Raw genomic sequence first — 21,421 nt, 5'->3', positions numbered from 1 at the left:
CATTTTACTTGTTTGCGACGATTATTGCATGTTCGCGAGAAATATCGAACGAACTTACCCACGCGGTCGTGAATGTGCGCGGCCATCTTGTTTTTCACTCTATGCTATGGTTCTGGGCCTACTTTTGTATCCTGCCTTAATCTTTGCAATCCTTTGTATTTAAAACATTTTTCTGACTTTTTTTAGTTATCATCTATCTCTCTATTTCCCTAAATTTATATTTTGCATTTTATTTCTACTTTTACTGTGTTTTTTTTACTTTTATTACTTCTTTTTTACTTCTTCCCCCTAACTTTTTTTTCCCCTTCAAGTTCTAACTTTTCTTTTCCGCCTCCCACCCAGAACCATGGCCAAGGGCACATCTAGTGCAAAGGGCAAGGGACCTGTGGACAAGAGCCGCCTGCCTTGCAGCAGAATGCGTCCAGCAGGGGTGCAGGCCCGGCCACATTTTGGGGAGGCGGAGGTGGCCGCCCTTGTGTTTTTTCATTCTGCGCCACCTCCCCTTGACCTTGGCAGCAGGCGGCAGGCCCGGCTCCGGGTACGCTACCCAGGAGCGTCACCGTCGGTGGGCGAAGGTGCGCCGGGCAGTGTTCCGGTGCTCAGGGGTCCGGCACACCCATAATCAGCTGGCCCACCGGTGGTCCGACATCCTGGACCGGGAGCAGGACCTGTTGGACCTGCTAGGTGTCGAGGTCGTTGGGCTTGGTGAGTAACTTATTGTGTATAAATTAAATTTTTGATGAATAACAAGATTACTGCTGCGTGCTACGCGTTGCTGGTAAATTACGTTCCAAAAATCAAAATCTTCTGTGATTGTAGGACCCAGGTGCTCGGTGCTACTCTTACTTGTTTGCAACTTTGCGCTAGCTTGTGCTGATTATGTAAGAGTTTATTTTAGAGAACTGAAGTTAGGTAATGCTATTTGCTAGAGAGACTCTAGTCCTTCCATTGTCCTACTGTGAAATAGTGGTGGATGGATATTGGATACTAGGTTTAGTTAGTATTAGTTAATAATTGTGTTACGCGGTCTGCGTGACGCCTCCTCTGTCACTGAGTGTTGCTTACCCCAGTCCTCCGTAGAACCTTTTGTACTTTGTTTAGTGAGTGGTAGGCTTAGCATGGTCAGTCAGTAGCAGAACTAGATCAGAATCATGCAACCAACCCACAATTTGTTGTATGTATGCACAAATTTATGCATGTGTCCTCCATCTCATCTCTGCACTTGATGGCTAAAAAAAATGGAAATGCAGACTTAGTGAACAATTGGCCCGTCTGGAAAATGTGGTGTAGGTCAGGTGGTACTTACTAGGCTCCGTTAGTATTTGTAATCAGAATGTTTATGGAACACTGGAGTGTTCATAAATAAGTAGACGATCCGTGAATCCAGCAAGCAGTCAGTAGTCGATCCATCTGATTAGATAGGTCAATTTTATTGCAATTGTTGTTTCCTAAAATGTTTATTGACTTATTTTTCCAAATGATTTATTATTATTTGTTTCACAGCACTCCTTAATGTTTGTCTCTTTCTTTATTATATTTTACATGATCATCAGCACCACCCAGGGGCAAGAAGACGGGGTCGGAGTCGGCGGGAGAACCACAGGACCACTCCTCTACTGAGGCTCCTGCTGCTGGCCCCAGTAAGTCCTCCAGTGGTTATATTAACAGTTATATTTCCCTAACTTTTACTGCATCTTTTTTTCCGAACTGTAAATTATGGTTCCACTTTCTAATTCTATTTTTTACAAAAGCTTCTTTGACCTTGACTATCTGTTTCTAAATTCTGTTTATCCCTGCCTCTAACTAAGTTCCTTCTAACTGCCTATGCTTTGACTCTCTGTACTACTACTACTAATATTATTCTGTCTGTAGCTAAGCTTGCACAGTTGCCCAATCTTTATTGAAGGTTTTTCTTGGAATAATAAAGCTCTGATTGACCAATAGCTCTAGCCACTGTGTCCTGTCCTTTGGGTTGTCCTCTTCTAGTCTTCTCAATGTTGAGGCTTTGACAATTCCCACAAACAAAATGCCCAACCAGATATTTGACTAGTATTTTGGATCAGATATTACATGATACTACTACTGTTGTAGTGATTCTGCAGAACCACATACAGAACTATGCACAACAAAATAGGATGTTGGTGATGGGATGTTGGACCTTACTGATCACACCTCAGTCCGAAGTACCCACGATCCCCTGTCTCACATTAGGGTCCCACTCCCGACCCCCCCCCCCACAAAGAAGATACACAATGATGATGACTGAGACAGACAACCCAGAACATAACACCATTTTGCTCACTCACTTAGTGTAAGTCCACCCCACCACATCAAATACCACCGAGTCTATGTGTAAGTTTAAAAGGTTTATTTGAAACAAGCAACAAGCTCTGTACGTTGTTATATGAAATTTTATTTACTACAGCCATCATCAATAGGCCAGCAAAATGCATAAGATTAAAACAGTAAACATTTGCAAGTACATGACAACAAGAACAAGACAACAGATCTGTTGAATTCTGGAAGACCCCTCCCCGTAGAATGTAGAAATACTGGTTACATCATGCATCATAAGCTCTGTAAATCTCTGGTTTGTAGAAGGGAATCTTCCGCCTATTATATGAGAAAAATGCTGCGCGTTAGCCGTTAGATAGTATACTGCTGAATGCAAGCATTTCGCAGTCATGGCAAAAAGTGTAACATATATATGATGGCTAAGCAATACGGACTAACCAAACTCAATAACAAAGTGGCTTGTTTTTCGCCCTCTTCACTTGTACGCAACCGTCATGTGGCGTCAAAGGCGTCTACCGCGCATGTCAATAAGCGGCCAGGTATAATTAAATATGCGCAAAAAGAGTAGTAGTCAACATGAATGATGAATCTAAAAGGGTTACACATGGCTCAGGCAAACTTTCAAAAGAGTAGAGTAGGATTAGATGACCCTAGGAACCATATCACTACTAGTGTCTGTCTACTGATGTTGTATTAACTTTTTTTTCAATGCTCCAAGTGAACACTAATAAAATAGGGGGAGGTTTCCAGGCATCTAAAAATGTGTAATGTTTTTTCTAGGCACACTACCAACCACCAGTGCCGGCGGGGCCAGCGGCTATGGCGATGCGGCCATCCCGGAGGGGGCGGGAGAACTGGCGGCACCTGCAGTAGCGACAGGGGGAGAGCCAGCAGCAGTGGCCGGCGGTGGTAAGTTATATTCATTACTTCTTGATCTTGACATTACTACTAGATGGAAGTGTGTTCACTACTTCACTGTACTGTGCGACTTATTAAGTTGTAGTGAACATTATACAACGGTTGAAGAAGACACCCTTTACTTAGCATTAGCAGCGTGAGTTGAGTAACCAATGGCCTCTTCTATTTGACTCCAAATCAGCTGTGAAGGTTTTATGGAGAAGACAAACTCAGATCAGATGACCTTCATGGATGTGTTGAACAAAGAGGGAAAGAAGGGTGGAAGGACGGGCGAGATAAATAATATGACTGACTGGCAGAGAAGGATATGTTGGAAGCATGCATAGGTGGCTGATAGTAATCAGATCAGATGCATGGGTTGTTGAAGGATGGGTGGAAGGTGAAAGAGGATGCCTGCCTGGGTGGGAGACACAGTATGGGTGGATAGTACTAGATAGCAAGAATCAGCGGTGTTTGGTTCAAACTCAAAGCCAGGGCAAGCAAGGAGTGAGCGGACGCATGGGTGGTTGTTGGTGAAACCAACTAAGGTTTGTTAAGAGATATATAAAAAAGAAGGCTAGACGTTTACTTTAATGGATGTATGCTTGGATGTACTATCATCAATAGACTGCATTGTCACTGGAGAGTCTTACTTTGAAGAAAATGTAAAAGAAACTGCGCCAGAGTAGCAAAGCGGAGGGGAGTAGTATTTTCAGAATACAGTTGACTCGCAGTAGTTTGCAAGCACGTCTTATATATATATATATATATATATATTATCAAGCCGAAGCACCTTCCTCCGACTCCGAGGACCACTCCCTACCTATGTTAATGTATTTTCAATTGGGTCAGCCAGCCTGCAAAGGGTGGCCCATCTGTTGGTTTCACAATCAATAAAAACAAAGTACTGTATGCAGTAGCGGTCGATGGTGGGAGTGCTGGCGGGCGGTGACATGGGGAGGGGCAGGGTAGGTGGCAAGTAAACTATGTATTACGGCCAAATACAGGTAAGTAAACATGAAAATAAATAAAATGATTTTCATTGTGCACACTGCACCACCAAATGGGATGCAGTGCGTGGAACGAAATTTGTTTTATTTATTTATATGTATTGTTTAATTACCTGTGATTGTCTGTAATCCATAGTTTACTACCCCCACCCTGCACCTTCCCACATTACCGCCCGGTAGCACTCCCAGCACTGACCGCTACTGACCTGATGTCGTATTACCATCTATAATATAAGCAATGATCATTGGATCCGATAAATATTCAGCCTTTTTGTAGTACCCAGGGCAGAGTGAAAGTGAAATTGATCATTTGCCCTCATGTAACAGACAGAGTATGGCCAGTGCCACCCGCCGTAATACAAAAATATGAGCTTCGCCACCTGCAGACAGTAGTAGTAAATAAAACTAACGTAAGTCTGCATCATGTGACTCATATCTGTTTCTCTTGGGTGCAAGCTTAGCTGACTGAGCTGGCATGTCGGCTACAACAAGGTTATGTAATTGCGCTAAACTAGAGATAAGAACAACACGACTGGTGTGTACCGGAGTACATAGTTCGAGTATAATGTCGGAAACTCCCACAAATGTTAGAGTCCGAGGAAGTAAGAGTATAGATACTTACCACCAAATCACAAATGTTATGTACTGTGCTTGCTAGTGATACTGTGACACTATGTGTTGAATGAATTTAGTGTTTCTGTTTTGCTAATAGTATTGGTTACAACATGTTCTTTTTCTTTCTTGATATAGATACTCCTTCCACACCTAAGCCAACGAGGAAGGAGTTGGCAGCCAGGGCCCGGCGCCGTAAACTGGAGGCCATTTGCGATGAATATCGCCGGCTGGTGGCTCAGGCGGAGGAGAAGGAGGAGGTGGCTGCAGCTGCAGCCTCCTCCAATGCCCCGGGCCCCAGTCAGGCCCTGCCTCCAGTTTTACAGTGCCGTGATCCGGCAGCCGCCCGCCACCGTGTCTTGATCTCTACCACTGCTGCCCCCCACCCTGCATGTAACTGTAGGACATTTTGCCGCCAGCTGCTCCACCGGATAGCCTGCTTGGATGAGCACCTAGAGGAGCGTGTAAAAATCCTGGTGGATAAACACCTGAAGGCCCGCCGACTATAGGACCTTGTCATTTGCCCCTTTTTTAATTCCTTTTGTTGGTGGGTGGGTTTTGGGCGTTGGGGTTTCCCTTAAGGACATTTGGGACTTTCACTTTCGTTTTGGACATTGGTTGGGGTTCGGGAGGGGGGTGGGTTAGGTCAGAGTGGGATAGTTTATTTTTGTTAGGGTAAATGTAATTTTATATTCTTTACTTAAACATACGATGTTAATGTTTTGTGGTGGGTTACTGTTTTCCGAATTCAATTTAAGTCACATGGTTCCTTACTTTGTTTCCTTGCTGCTGCATGCCCGCAGCCAGTGTTTGATTTAAAAGATCTGCCGATTTTGTACCACACAAACAGATAGATGCGGTACCCCTCACTGAGTTATTTTTATTTGTCATACCAGAACTGTCAGTCTCTCCTCCTAGTCCATTATACCTCCCACCAAAAGTATCTTACCTGTGATTGATGATGATGAAGTTCGGCACACTGATGGCTGCATGGTTGGTTTCCCCATTTGAAAAAAGAAAGAGAAAGTCACTTGACTGAGACAGACTGTGGGAGGAGTAGTAGAACAAAGTAAAGTACAGCATTGGTGGGCAAGCAGAAGAAGGTTCTTGCCCTGCCTTAGTTGAAATTCAATTAGTGTTGCTTTCACCACATCTGCCCCAGCAAGTGTGTGAACAATTGTTGGTGTACATTTAATGTAGTCACATCACACCTCAATATAAATCACACAGCCCGGGGGAAGAGGGTTAGGGATTGATGAATGGATGGGAAGGGGGGTTTTGGGAAAGGTTTGACAAAGAAAAACAAACAGTATGCATGGACACTAGGCCTGGGCGGTAAATTCCGTTCCGTTCGCGGAATTTGCGTAATTTGCGTAATTTCGCGTTCCGCGGAGAACGCGAAATTGCCCAAAAATCTGCGTTCCGCGACTTCGCGAAATTTTTTGCTTGTTCGCGTTCTCAATATGCGTGTTCGCGAGATATTTCACCCCGAGCATGCAAAGAAGGATCGCGAACAGGAAAAAAGTATCGCGAACAAGCAATTCCGCGTGCTCGCGGAATTTCTGCGTGTTCGCAGAGATTTTTTACCATTTCGCGGAGATTTGCGTAACGCGATTACGCAAATTCCGCCCACCCCTAATGGACACAACAAAAGTAAAACACAATCTTGTAAGACGACCATGATCCATTATCAAAGAAATCTATATAGTGAGAAAAAGGAAATGCATGCATGCTGATGAAGAGAACTCGATGGTTAATAATAATGAGTTGTACTTACTAACTACTACTACACAATTAAACAGTACAGGGCAGAAATTATTAATGTTAAATTTGCCTTGCCGGTCTGCCGCCCTCAGACCGAACCAAATTACATGCTGTACCGGGCTTACTTTTATTTTTCAAGCTAGCCAAGGAAATGAAAAAAATAGTTGTAGGGATCAATTGCCAAACAAACCACAACACAGTCATAATGATTGAAGAGATAAAAGGAATCCAATAAATTCAAAGATGAATGATGAATGATACTAAAGTTACTGTATTATCCTGGTCCAAATGTGGAGTTGCATCATTCTCGTCATTCCTCTTGGTCCTCCCTTCCATGGACACTCCGCAGATCAATCTTGGGTACCACTGCCTGCCTGATGCGGATTGGTAAGGTAAGTGTGAGTTGTTTCTCCCACTATAGCACAGGTTAAAGGCTGGCCTGTAAGTGTAGATGGAAAAACAAAAGGGGTATTGAAAAATAACTGAATTAAAGAAAGTAAACTCAATTACAGTGGAGTGCAAGAAGAGAAGATAAGACTCTTGAGAGAACACTTTCAGACTGAGGCGGCTTGGATAGGATACATAGTGTCTACTCTACAGCATTAAGCTACAACAACAATGGGACAGGAGCCATCACAGCCACAGAACAGGCCAACCACAGCACAGGCCAGGCACCCTACCCCCATTTACCTTAAATTTTGACCGAGCCACACAAAAGGCATATGCACTGCAGCAACCTAGCATTTTCCAAATGAAGTGACTAATTCAATGCGCCACTGTCCCTCATACTACCACTACACTCTACTCCAGTCCACACCACTACATGGACATGTAGCCTAGGTCTGCTGTGGTTCTTGTTGAAACTTTTTACCTTTTAAGGCAGTCCATGAAACGCAGTTATTCCATCAATTATCTCCGATCCAACTGACTGACTGTGTGCAAAGATAGTATGCTCAGCATCATGACCGTGTGGTACGTGTTCTCCAACACCAACTCAGTCTGTAGTGACTGATTAAGTTTATAATATATTCCATATTACAAAATTGCAACAGATATTGGCCGGCACCTGCAGTGGTAGGAGTACAATGTGGTTATTAAACAACAAGGAAACATTGACTGTCACCTGAGTCACTTTTACTTTGTAGATAAACTAGTATAGTTCAACTTCACTCGTAGTCAGCAAGCATCCAATGGAATGCATGCTATCATTCAAAATATTCACTCATTACCTGTCTTGCTGTTCTCTTTGGCCGTCAGATCAGATGCCTGCCTAGTCTTCTGACAGTCAGTGATGAGTTTCTTACGGCTTGGAAACAAAACGAAATATAGCTGTAGTCACGTTTCACTTCTCATCGAAGTCGCTCTCCTCTTCCTGCTGTGATTCACGTATTTTGTACTCCGGTGGTATAAAGTGCGGATTCATTTTGATCATGGTTAACCTCTCCACACTTTTGGGCGAGAGACTGGTCCTTTTCACAGTAACAATGGCACCAGCAGCACTGAAAACACGCTCTGAAGAGACACTTGCAACAGGGCAAGCCACATACTTTATCGCCAGCCTGCTGAGCACTGGCCATTGGCTTCTTTTCCCATACCAATACACCAATGGGCTTTGCTCCATGAAGACCTCTGTTGTGTCATCTAGATAGGCCTGAACCATCCGCTCAATGTTCAGGGGTGCTCCGATTTGCTTGGCCTCTTTTGCCTTTGCATCAGTAATGGATGTACAAAACCCTTTCCGTATAAACCAATCACCGGCCGTTTTTTTAATGTGGCTGATGATCCTGTTGGTGCTGTTGTTGATGTTATTGCTGGCAGTGTTGTTGACTGCTGGGAGGCAAACGCACTGCTCTCGGCCTCTGAAGTAGAACTTGACTCTGGGTGCCCTGTAGTACTTTTTCTGCCCTGGGGTGGCGGGCCTCTAATTAAGATCCGTTAATTTTCAAAGTCAGTGGCTTCCTCAGCTATCAAAGTTTTGTACTTGGCAACATCCACTTCTGAAAAAGGAATTACTTAATTACTGCTCAGCAATAATTTGTAACGTGGATCAAAAATTGAGGCAGTAATGTAATGTCGATGTGACACAATGTTATTTTGAATTCTTGTATTGTCAGATAAGAGAGCAGCTAAGGTGTCCGCCAAATAATATGCGTCTACTTTGTCATCCACACCTGCGTACATTTCTGACACCTCCTTCAGCTCTTGCTCTAGCATGTACAACAATGGGATAGCTTGGCCCATAGTACAGTCCTCCCTGCTGACTTCACGTGTGAAGACCTCAAAAGGAAGTAGCATCTCTGTCAGGCATTTAACGAGGTCCCATTGGACCATCTCAATGGTCATGCCTTTCACAGTAGGATCTCCTGACCTTTTCATGACATAAGCATTGAGTGGTATGTACTGCTCAAACAGATGCTCAAGCATGTAATAAGTTGAGTTCCAACGTTTTGGCACCTCCTGGATGAGTGCTTTGACTGGCATTTTATGCTCACGTTGAATGACCCTCAGCTGCTTCTGGGCTTTAAAAGAATGGTTGAAATGTGTGCATATTCTTCTGCAGGTGGTCAGTAAGTTGCTGACTTTGCTTTCATTTTTCAGAAAGTCTTGAACAACAATGTTAATGCAGTGTGCCAAACACGGGACCCTGAAATAGCCACCATCTTTCATGGCCCTAACTACATTACTGCCATTGTCCGTGGCAACAAAACCAATGTTAAGCCCTCTTGGTCGCAGCCACTCAAACACCTTGCTGTTAAACTCATCCAAAATTTTTGCAGCAGTATGAGATTTCTCCATAGCAAACATGGCTACAGTTGCATGTTTGCGAGTGTCTTTAAAAATCTCAGCGGCGTCAACAACACCTTCAGATATCTTATCTTTAACACCCGAAAAAGAGACCCAGTGTGCAGTGATGCACATGTAATCAGTGGCTTGGCAACTGGTCTACATGTCTGTTGTCAGGTGGATACTCTGAACAGCACTCTGTTTTAAGGGTTTTCCAAGCAATTCCAGCATGTAGCGATGTAGTGCTGGAACAGCAACTCTTGCAAAATAGTAGCAGCTGGGAACCTTCCATTTTGGGCAGATGGTGGTCACAAATTCAAGAAAACCCACCCCTTCAACAAATAAAAAAGGGAGAAGGTCCAGTGCTAACATTTTAGCCAGCTTCGTTTTGTACAAACGTGCTATTGGGTGGTTGCGTTCGTACTGCCCCTCCAGCCTACTAAACATGCTAAGAATGGTAGGCTGCGTGGTATTCCTTCCTGTGCTCAATGTCACACTTTTTTTAAAAGCAGTGCTCCTTGGTGTCTCAGGCTGACTCTTACTCTTGTGCCACTGAGATGTTGCTGAGGATGTGGGTGTTACCACTGCAGTGCTGGGGACAGGGCTACTTTGTGTACCACTTCCACAGAGAATGTCTCCCTCTTCTTCTTCTTCCTGTTCCACCGTGAGCGGACTTTCTACTCGTTTATCCCCAACAGCAATGGTTCCAGTTTTTATGCGACGAAGGTGCTCCTCCCACTGGATTGCGGGGTGTTTTTTCAGCTGGGTCATTTGGCATCCGGTACCATAGTTTGCACCAAGCTTACCACGACTAACAGAGGTATGACAAACGGAGCATATAGCAATGTTCTCCTCCTTTCCGCTAACCGTAAAGAAGTCCCACACTGTGGAGCTTAACATTTGTCTCCTGCTGGAGGTGCCACTTCCAATGCCGGATGAACTGGAGGGTGTGTGTTGAATTTGACTGTGCAGTACCACTACCTACTTCTGCTGTGGTGTTGCATGTGCTGGATGTAAGACGCTGCCGGCCCCTTGCTAATATAAATATGGAAGCTGGAGGTCGTGTTGGTGCTACCTGTGTTGGAGGTATGCGTGCTACATCCCTCGCAGCCATTTTGGATAGTGTAAAAATGTTGGTCTTCATCTCCTCAGGCCCGGGAGTGATGTTTGTGATGACTGGCTCATCATCATCATCATCATCATCATCATCATCCTGCTCTTCTACATCAGCCTTCATATGTGTAAGGCTTTCTAGAACCTTCCTTTTCCCATGCCTGCTTTTGTGACATGTCTCCCTCTCAGACTCAGTTTGTGGCTTCCAAGTGGCATCTAGATCATCAGAAGGGGGGCTTGGCGAAGAACTTGATGTACTAACCCTCCTTTTCCTTGCTGGGGATTTGGAAGACAATGGAACTTCTGAAGGACTGGCTTCCTCTTCTTCCTCTGCATGAGGCTCAATTTCCTGAACTGCCCCTACTTCGGAAGGAACTACAGCTATCATTGCGGGCGGTGGTTGCGGCTGTTGTTGTTGACCACTTATCTGCTGTGTTCCCTCCTGCGTTGATTGTGTACTACTTTGAGATAGCGATAAGTTTAGTTCAGGCTCAGCGTCACTGCTTTCCACCATTAGGCTGGCTACCTCTTCCACACTCATCTGCTTGGGCCTGGGTTGGTGGGTTGGGCCCACTGATGCGGAGGTGCTGCCCCCAACTTGGCCCCCGGACACCGCTGCTGCAGGTGTCATTTTTGGTGTCCCAAAAAAGGTTTTGGGAGGCACACCAGACTTAAGTGACACTTCCTTCTTCTTCTGTTCCTTCTTCTCCATGGCAACTTTCTTGGTACCGGAAGACCTGCTACCTGCTTTCTTTGGGGGCATCTTCTTCAGATGTCAAAACAGCACTCAGTTGCACAAGTTGCAGAGATGGCTGGTCAGGTCACTCACACATCACGTCACGTCATGTACAGCAGCAAGACGTCGGTCTGGCACCACAACAGTCGATGATGATGACACACCTCCTCCGTCTTTTGTGCACCTAAAAGCAAAAAAGCCAGAAGAACATCAGTCAAAAGATCAATAATATAATATATAACTTCTTAGTGTGTGGTGGGTGGTCACAATTATTAAATTTTATTGAGTCAGTGAACAACAACAGTATAGCCATTTATGAGACTGACAAGGCCAGGGCTCCTGGTGTACTTGTACTGTACTGTGCACACTCAGGAAGAATAAGAATAGCAAAGAACAAAAACATAAAAGTAGTGTAGGCTGTTTGCCCTAAATAAAAATTTGTGCATCTTATGGGATGGATGCAGCATCAGGGAGCAACAACAACGAGCATATACACATGAAAACTAAAGGCATTTACAACACCCAAAAAGTGAAATATACCCCAGACAAAAAGTAAAGCCCACATTTTACAATTCAATCCAAAGCCATACATGATGTTGAAATTTAACGCACAACACAAAAACAGTTGTTTAACTTCCATGCACCCGTGATGATTGATGAGTAGTACCCCTGGGCCTACTGTCCGACTAGGCCACCAGCTTGGAGACCTATGGAAAAAGCACAGTGGCTGGTCCCACAAAATGGCCACCACCACATGGCCAGGCCACTCACAAAAACAAGAAAAGGTCAGGAATACCAGACAGACAATGCAGGCCTATTGCAAAAGCACAATGCCTACCTCCACAAAATAGCCGCCAAACACATGCTTAGGCCACCCACCACAATAATAACAAAAAAGTGATTACAAAGGACAGGAACAGGAAGTTGGAGTCACTGTGGAACTTACTTCCTCTCCTAAAAAAAATTTTTTTTAAATAAAAGTGACTCCGTGCTCCAAAACTACAGCAGAATGACAACCTGAGGATTTTTTTTAGCAAAATGCACAAAATCAGCGTTTTCGAGAAGGTTTTATGTTGCTCGCGATATATTGTTTGCCAGATTGCAAATTCTGCGTGTTCGGCATCGCGAACTGTACAAAAAGTCATTATTGCGTGTGCGAACACGCATATTGAGAGCGCGAAAATGACAGGAACTGTAAGTCCGCATTGTCGCGCTGTGCAGAGTTACCAAAAGTACGCGAGCTGAGTCCCTAGGGTTACCTACTGGCTGAAAAGCCCTATTTATTTAACACACACCCAAAAACTGCAATTCCACCCCAAAAAACACCTTTTGCAATTCAATCCAAAGCCATCCATGGTGTAAAAATTCAACAGACAACACAAACTGTTTTTATGCACCCATGATTTGAGGATGACTACCTCTGGGACTACTACTGGCGGACTAGGCCACAAGCTTGGAACAGAATGGCAAAAGCAAGCTCACTGCTTGGATGGCTCCACAAAATGGCCGCTACCCACCCACAACAAGAATTGGAAGACAGACAATGTACGCCTATGGCAAAAGCACAATTCCTGCCTTCACAAAATGGCCGCCACACACATGGCCAGGACACAACAACAACAAGCATTAGCCAAGGGGAGCAAAGAAAAAAAATGCAGACCTTTATGGAAAAAGAAGCACACACTACTAAACTACCACCACAAAATTGCCACAAGCCACATGGCCACTCACATTCACAACAGGCCAGGGAAAACAATGAACTGAAGCAGGCCTATATATGACCGGACAAAGGAGGTCTGCTAAACAACACAGCTTTAATACAAAAATGAAAATCAACAGGGCTACGAAAGGATTGGAAGGAAGTTACACATCAAGCACACACATCCAACAAAGGTATTTCACACACACACACACACACACACACACACATACACATGTTACCATCCTTGTGGGGACTATGTGTGGATACCTGCCTTGTGGGGACTAACCTTTCCCAATGGTCTCAAATCATAATAATTACAGAAAATTGTTAAGAAAAAAATCAAGATACAGGTTCCTGCTTCAAATGTGAAAATATAGCTTTATTTCTGCATGCGCACAGTACCATCCTTATGGGGACTTAAACGCGTGTTACTATCCTTGTGAGGACTTACTCCAAACTTTTAATTTGTGATTGAATACAGTCATGGGCAAATTGTTAAATAGAATTTTTCAGTGCTATACCTAAATTACATGATATTTTAGTCTTATAGGAACAACCCTATGTGTCATAAGGACATATACATTTGATTTTAATGATAATGCATTTTTTTCAGGAGAAAACAATAGCATATCAAGTGCATATTTAGTCTATTGTTGTGTGCTCACACACGTTAAGGAATAAGGAAACAACACATAGTTAAATTAAATTAGATGCCAAAGATCCTACATTGTGGTCAAATGGGAAAGCCAAGTTGGCATAACCTGCTTTTTTTCATTACCTTCACCACTAGGCCTCCTCTTCTTTATAGGACTGTGCAATAATAGTTACAAAATACATGGCATGTGACTATAGTAATGTTTCTAGAGCTGACAGAGTGTGTGATGATAGTCCTGTTGAAGTCTCTGCAGAGCTAGTGTGTGGTTATATTGATGCCCAAAACTCCCACAAAGATAGTATGTGGTTATATTGATTCCCAGGTCCCCACACAGATAGTTTGTGATTATACTGATGCCCAGGTCCCCACAGAGCTAGTGTGTGATTATATTGATGCCCGGTTCCCACACAAATAATGAGTGATAATAGTCATGTTTAATTCCTCATAAAGATAGTGTGTGATTATATTGATGCTCAGGTCTCCACAGAGGTAGTGTGTGAGTGATAATAGTAATTTTCAATTCCTCACGAAGATAGTGTGTGATTATTTGATGCCCAGGTCCCCACTGAGATAATGAGTGATGATAGTCCTGTTCATTTCCTCAAAAAGCTAGTATGTGATTATGTTGATGCCCAGGTCCCCACAGAGATAGTGTTTGATTATGTTGATGCCCAGGTCCCCCCAGAGATAGTGTGTGATTATATTGATTCCCAGGTCCCCACACAGATAGTGTGTGATTATATTGAGGCCCAGGTCCCCACACAGATAGTGTGTGATTATATTGATGCCCCAGCCCCCACAGAGATAGTGTGTGATTATATTGATGCCCTGGTCCCCACACAGATAGTGTGTGATTATATTGATGCCCCAGCCCCCACAGAGATAGTGTGTGATGATAGTAATGTTTAATTCCTCATAAAGATAGTGTGTGATTGATTATATTGATATCCAGGCCCCCACAGAGATAGTGTGTGATTATATTGATGCTCAGGTCTCCACAGAGGTAGTGTGTGAGTGATAATAGTAATTTTCAATTCCTCACGAAGATAGTGTGTGATTATTTGATGCCCAGGTCCCCACTGAGATAATGAGTGATGATAGTCCTGTTCATTTCCTCAAAAAGCTAGTATGTGATTATGTTGATGCCCAGGTCCCCACAGAGATAGTGTGTGATTATATTGATTCCCAGGTCCCCACACAGATAGTGTGTGATTATATTGAGGCCCAGGTCCCCACACAGATAGTGTGTGATTATATTGATGCCCCAGCCCCCACAGAGATAGTGTGTGATTATATTGATGCCCTGGTCCCCACACAGATAGTGTGTGATTATATTGATGCCCCAGCCCCCACAGAGATAGTGTGTGATGATAGTAATGTTTAATTCCTCATAAAGATAGTGTGTGATTGATTATATTGATGTCCAGGCCCCCACGGAGATAGTGTGTGATTATATTGATGCCCTGGTCCCCACACAAAGTGTGTGATTATATTGATGCCCCAGTCCCCACAGAGATAGTGTGTGATGATAGTCATGTTCAATTCCTTATAATGATAGTGTGTGATTGATTATATTGATGCCCAGGTCCCCACAGAGATAGCATTTAATTATACTCACTCTCCTGGCCCCGTAGACAAAGTGTGTGGTTATATTTATGTTCAAGTCCCTGCAGATATAGTGTGTGATTATAGTAATATTAAAGTTATTGCATAGATAGTGTGTGATGATAGTTATGTTGAAGCCATATGTGGTAGTATGTCATGAGACTGATGTTCAGGTCGCCACACATATAGTGTGTGATTATAGTCATGTTCAACTTCTCCAAGAGATAGTGACTTATTAAAGTCATGCCAAGGTCTCCACAGATTAATTGTTTGATTTTAGTCATGTTCAAGTCCCCAATGAAATAGTGTATTATGCTAGTCATGTAAAATCCCAGGTCGAAATAGGGTTTTATTACACTAAATCCACACAAATATACCATTAATTAAAGTTACTCTCAAGTCCAACTAGAGATAGTATTGGGTTATATTCATGATCAAGTACCCCCAGAAGTAGTATGTGATTATAGTTATGTTCAAATACCCACAGAGATGGTGTGTGATTTTAAGCAGATTCAAGTCCTCACATAGAGAGTGTTCTGCTAGTCATGTTCAAGTCCTAGTAGAGACACTGGTTCATAATAGTCAAACTGAAGTCCCTGCAGAGATGCTATGTTTTCATAGTGAAGGCCAGATCTAAGCACAAATATTGTGTCACTATATTCTTGTTTAGGTCCTGTAGCGATATTGTGTGATTATAGTGAAACTCCGGTCCCCACAGTGATAATGAGGATTACAGGGAGGTCATATCCTCATAGAATTAGTGATTATAGACCTGTGGAGAAATGGTCTGATGACTGTCAAATTCAAGTCTGTGTGTGGATAATCTTTTTTGATAGACATGTTGAAGACCTTGTAGAGTTAGTGCATGGTGATAGCCATGTTCAAGTCCCCACAAAGATAGTGTGTGATTATATTGATGCCCAGGTCCCACAGAGATAGTATGGGATTATAGGGATGCGTCCCATTTGCTCTGCATTCAAAGACAGAGGTCAAATGTCAGGCTCTGTCTTCTGAGGGAGCTTAGTGTTTACTTTTCTTTTTCGGACATAAAAGTGAGAGGATTTATGTGACACTCATGCTGGATACTAGATGTAAGAAAGGTTTTTTCTAGCACACAACAACATTTAAAATAACTGCAAGTATTTCAGAATATTGCAAAATAGCAACATACAAATGAAGCATATTTCTTGTTAATTCTGAAGTGTTTTGGAAACAAATTCTTTAATAAGGTCAAAACAAATCAATACACTAGGTGATGGAATTTCCACACAATATTGTTTGTGTACTGTATAGCTTTATTTGTAAAACGGTATGTCTGTGCAAATGTAATGGACATTTCAATTGAAAATGTGTTGTCTGTAATGGCAGTATGCTACCATACCATGCATACTCCACTCCACTCTGCTGTTCACCATTCCATTTGAATGCACTCTACTCGGCACCACTCCACTTTATACCACCCCATGCACTGCACTCTGTGCCAGTCCACTCTACTCCACTCTAAACCCCTACACTTTATGCCACTGCACTCCACACCACTGCACTCCACACCTCTCTACTCTATTCTGCTGCACTCTACCCTATTCAAATGCACTCTATGCCACTCTGCTCTACACTACTGCACTCTTCACCACTGCCCTCTACATCACTACAATCTAGCTCACACTAATCTACTCTGCACAACTCCACTCTATGCCACTCCACTCTACACCACTCTGCACCACTGCACATAATGCTAATAGACTTCATGCCAATGCATTTTACTCTGTAACACTCAACGCTTTGCCCTATTAATTCTACACCAATCCACTCCACTCTACGCTGCAGCACTTTACCCTGCACCACTCCACTCTACGCAACTTCACTTTACTCTGAAATAATCTATTCTATGCCACTGCACTCTATTACTCTACTCCACTCTATGTCACTACACTATGCCACTCTACTCAAAACTATTGCACTCTACACCAATGCACTCTACGCCAATGCACTCTACGCCAATGCACTCTACGCCAATGCACTCTACGCCAATGCACTCCACTCTGCACCACTGCACTCTATGCCACTGTGCTTTACACTTATTTACTCTTCACCACACTACACCACTGCACTCTACGGCACTCTGCTCTGCACTACTGCACTCTATGCCAATGAACTCTCTGACACTTTACTTTGCATGACAGCAATCTACATCACTCCACTCTATGCCACTGCACTCTGCACCATTCCACTCTGCACCATTCTCTGCAACTGCACTCTCTGCCACTCTACTCTTCACCACTGCGTTCTATGCCACTTCACTCTATGCCACTCTACTCAGCACACTCCACTCTGCACCACTCTAATCTACGCCACTGCATCCTATGACGCTCATTGCACTCCGCATAATTCCATGCTGTCACACTCTATGCCACTGCACTCTACCTAAACAACTCCACTCTACATTACTTCACTCTGCTTTGAAACAATCCACTCTACGCCACTGTACTATATGCAACTGCACTCTATGCCACTCAACTTCACTCTGTGCCACTACACTATATGGCTCTTTACTTTACTCTGAAACAATCTAGTCTACGTCACTTTACTCTATGCCACTGCACTCTATATCACTCTATCCACTTGGCGCCACTGCACTCTACGTCACTCTACTCGAAACAGCTGCACTCTACATCACTGCACTCTAAACCACTGCACTCTACACTGCCCCATTGTACCCATTGCCATTCTACTCTATGCCACTCTACACCACTGCATTCTGACACTCTACCTTGCACCACTCCAGTCTACTCAATGTCACTTCACTCTACTCTGAAACAATCTACTCTATGCCACTGCACTCTATGCAACCCTACACCACTACACTCTATGCCACTTCACTTTACTCTAAAACAATCTACTCTATGCCACTGCACTCTATGCCACTGCAATCTATGTCATTTTATTCAACTCTGCCCCTTTCTGCTCTATGCCACTGCACTCTATGCCACTCCACTCTAAACCACCATTTGAACCTGTGACCATATGGTCAAACACTGGCCCCTACAGTAGATACATCAGTCCACTAAGTCACCAGACCCGGCCACTCCATTCTACTCCACTCTATGCTACTGCACTCTGCAGCCCTATATTCTATTGTGCGCCACTCTGTGCCACTCTATTCTGCACCACTCTATGCCATTACACTCTGCAGCTCCACTCTAACCTGCACCACTGCACTCTACACCACTCTACTCAGCACCACTTCACCCTGCACCACTGCACTCTACTGTTCAACACTCTAATCTATGCCACTTCATTATATGACACTGTGTTGTATGCTGCTGAATTCCATGCCTCTGTACTCTACACCACTGCACTCTATGCCACTATACTCTGCAACACTCTATGCCAACGCATTCCACACCAGCTCACTCTATGCTACAGCCCTCCAGTGAACGAGACTCTAAGTGACTCCACTCCGCCACTCCAATTCATGACACTCTATGTCACAACACTCTTCTCGACTCTTCACTATTCAACTCTATGACACTTCACTCCGCTCTTCTCTATGCCACTAACTTTTAGCCATGCTGAACAGCAGCCATGCTGGTGTACAACATGGTTAAAAAAACATTGGCAAAACCAATAACTCTTGCATAGGCGAGACCTATTGGCTTTGTCAATGCATGGTTTGTGTTGTCTTTGTTTTCCCACATGTGCCTCCATTTCAAGCTTCCGTCATCTCCTTGTCATGACTCCTCATGTTCTTTTTTCCAGTGTTTGAATTTAACTAATCAGCAAAATTAAGTTCTGTTGCCTTTTTTTAATTTGTACTTGCATTTAGCACAATCTATACCCAAAGGTATTTAAGTGCTTTATTTGAGCCCCAATTACATTATAAGGTTACGTTCACTTTTTAGGCACAAGAAGATTAGGTTATTTACCCAGAATCAAAAGATGTTGAGCCGATGCCGAGATCTCTAACTCCATGTCCAATCTCCGTATACTTTCCTCTCCCCTTATCCTGTTGCCATGTCATGTTTTGCATTTGCTGAAGCTCGGACATATAATTCAAGAAAAGTGTTAGGGTGTATAAAGAATGATTTTATTGTAATAGTTTATTTTAAAATGAACAATAATACACAAAAACAATAAAACAATAAAACACTAAAACACTAACACTAAAACACTCTAACACACTAAAACACTAAAACACTAAAACAATAAAACACTAAAACAATAAAACACTAAAACAATAAAACACTAAAACACTAAACCCTAAAACACTAAAACAATAAAACAATAAAACACTAACACTAAAACACCAAAACACTACAACACTACAACACTAAAACACAAAAACAAATAAACATTAAAACACTAAAACACTCTAACACACTAAAACACAAAAACACTAAAACACAAAAACACTAACACTAAAACACTAAAACACCAAAACACTAAAACAATAAAACACTAAAACAATAAAACACTAAAACACTAAAACAATAAAACACAAAAACACAAAAACACTAAAATACTAAAACTATCAGTTGAAGAGCCAGGTCTTGTGTGTCTTCCTGAAGATGTCGATCAGGAGCTCGTTCTAGGTTTTGGCTGCAATGTAGGAGAAGGTTCTTCCACCTGTTCTGGCTCTGCTGATGCGCTGGGTTTCGACGAGGACGGCGGATCGGAGGTTTATCTTGGGCACGTGGAAGGAGAGTCTCTCTTTGAGGTATTGTGGTCTGGTGTTGTGGAGGCATTTGTAGGCATGGGTGAGTATCTTGAAAGTGAATCTCTTCTCAACGGGGAGCCAGTGGAGGTTAAGCAGGTGTTGGGTTCGTGTCGAGGGATGCCAAGGACGAGTCTGGCTGCGGTGTTCTGTATAGTCTGGAGTTCTCGGAGCAGAGACTTATTGATCCTGGCGTGGAAGGTGTTTCCTTAGTCCAATCTGCTGGTTAAGAGTGCGTGGGTGATGGTCTTCCTTGATTTGTGGGGATCCATTTGAAGCTCTTTTGGAGGATACGGAGGGTGTTGAAGCAGATGGAGGCGAAGGCGTTGACCTGGCGGGTCATGGAGAGGGAGGAGTTGAGTATGATGCTGAGTTTTTGGGCGTGGTCAGTTGGGGGAGGCCTGCAGAGGGCGGTAGGCCACCAGGTGTTGTACCATGAAGAGGGGGAGGGTCCGAGGACCTCTGTCTTCTCCGAGTTGAGCTTCAGGCAGCTGTTGCTCATCCAGGATGCAACGTCCTTCATTCCTTCCTGGAAGTTAAGTCTGGTGCTAATTGGGTCCTTGGTGAGGGGGAGGATGAGCTGGGTGTTGTCGGCATAGGATACTATGCTGTCTGACGATGGCGGGAAGAGGGCCCATGTAGATGTTGAGTAACAATCCTTGGGGTACTCCACAGTTTATTTCCGTGGGATCGGAGAAGAAGGGTGGCATCTGATTCTTTGGGTTCTGCATGTGAGGAAGGAGCGGATCCAGTCGAGGACAGTTCCCTGTATGCCGGCGTCATGGAGTCTGGCAGTGAGAGTGCGGTGGGAAGACAGTGTCAAGTACTGCGGAGAGGTCTAGCAGGATGAGTGCCGTGGTGTGTCCTTGGTCGTGGAGGGTGTAGATGTTGTCTGTGCCAGTGGGTAGAGCGGTCTTGGTGCTGTGGTTGATGCGGAATTGGGAGGGGTAGAGGATGGAGTTTTCTTCAATGAATTTTGTTAGCTGGGCATTGACAATCTTCTCGGTGACTTTGACCGGGAAAGGGAGGAGGGAGATAGGTCGTTAGTTCTTGAGGTCCGTGGGGGTCTGCTGGGGGTTTCTTGAGCAGGGGTTGGACTTCTGCTCGTTTGCAGTAGTCAGAGAAGGTGCTGGTTTTGAAGGTGGCGCTGATGGTGCATTGTAGTTCTGGAGCAATGGTGGCAGCGGCTCTGTGGAAGATGTGCGGTGGGTAGGGGTCCATGGGGGCTTCTGCATGTATGCGTTTCATGGTTGAAATGGTGTCTTTGGTGGTGAAGGGTCCTGGAAAAGATGGTGGACTGGCTGGTGTTGCTGGAGAAGGAGAAGGTGTTGGCATCATGTCATTGAAGTGATCGTAGAGGCTATTGATTATCAGATAGAAGTAGGATCAGAGTTTGTTGCAGAGGTCCTAGGAGGGGGTGATATCCGTGGTTTTGCTGGGGGGGTTTGGTGAATTCCTGGATGAAGGTAAAGAGTTCCTTGGAGTTGGCGATGATCTTATTTTGGATGAAGGTCCTTTTGGTGGATCTGATGAG

This window comes from Triturus cristatus, chromosome 1_2 (genome assembly GCF_964204655.1).
Source record: "Triturus cristatus chromosome 1_2, aTriCri1.1, whole genome shotgun sequence".
NCBI classification, from domain to species: Eukaryota; Metazoa; Chordata; class Amphibia; order Caudata; family Salamandridae; genus Triturus; species Triturus cristatus.
This window is presented reverse-complemented; position numbering follows the sequence as displayed.